Raw genomic sequence first — 357 nt, 5'->3', positions numbered from 1 at the left:
CCTTCTTGCGGAAAAGAACACTAGAGCTGCTTGAGCTCTACAACAGTAGCAGTGTTACATGACACTATTACTAGTGGGCCTACAGTTTGTTAGAAATCATTGAAAACACACTGTGGCTTCAAGATGTGGCCTAATGAATGGGCCCTGTTGCAATGCAATGACACAGGAGAGTGAGAGTAAGTCATGTTCAGTGAAGCTTACAGCTCTTTCTAATTTACACAGGACTACACCCAAATCTGAACACAAAAGATATGCAGCATAGTTTAAGTAAACAGACAGAAAATGAGTTCATTTCTAAATTTTCCATCTTTAATGGAGTCTTTAAGCTAAACACAGCTCAAAATTCAAAAGCAGGAA

General features: G+C 38.9%; 1 protein-coding gene across 1 annotated transcript in view; it reads right to left on the bottom strand.

The window, feature by feature from the left end:
* The window catches only part of GALC (galactosylceramidase), a gene marked incomplete at its 5' end in the record, with an annotated part of 28,551 nt that overhangs the window by 20,668 nt on the left and 7,526 nt on the right, over nucleotides 1-357 (bottom strand). The window lies entirely within an intron of this gene.

This window comes from Acanthisitta chloris, unplaced genomic scaffold, assembly GCF_000695815.1.
Source record: "Acanthisitta chloris isolate BGI_N310 unplaced genomic scaffold, ASM69581v1 scaffold18641, whole genome shotgun sequence".
NCBI classification, from domain to species: domain Eukaryota; kingdom Metazoa; phylum Chordata; class Aves; order Passeriformes; family Acanthisittidae; genus Acanthisitta; species Acanthisitta chloris.
Note: the sequence above shows the minus strand (reverse complement) of the source record. Positions and strands in the feature narration are given on the sequence as shown.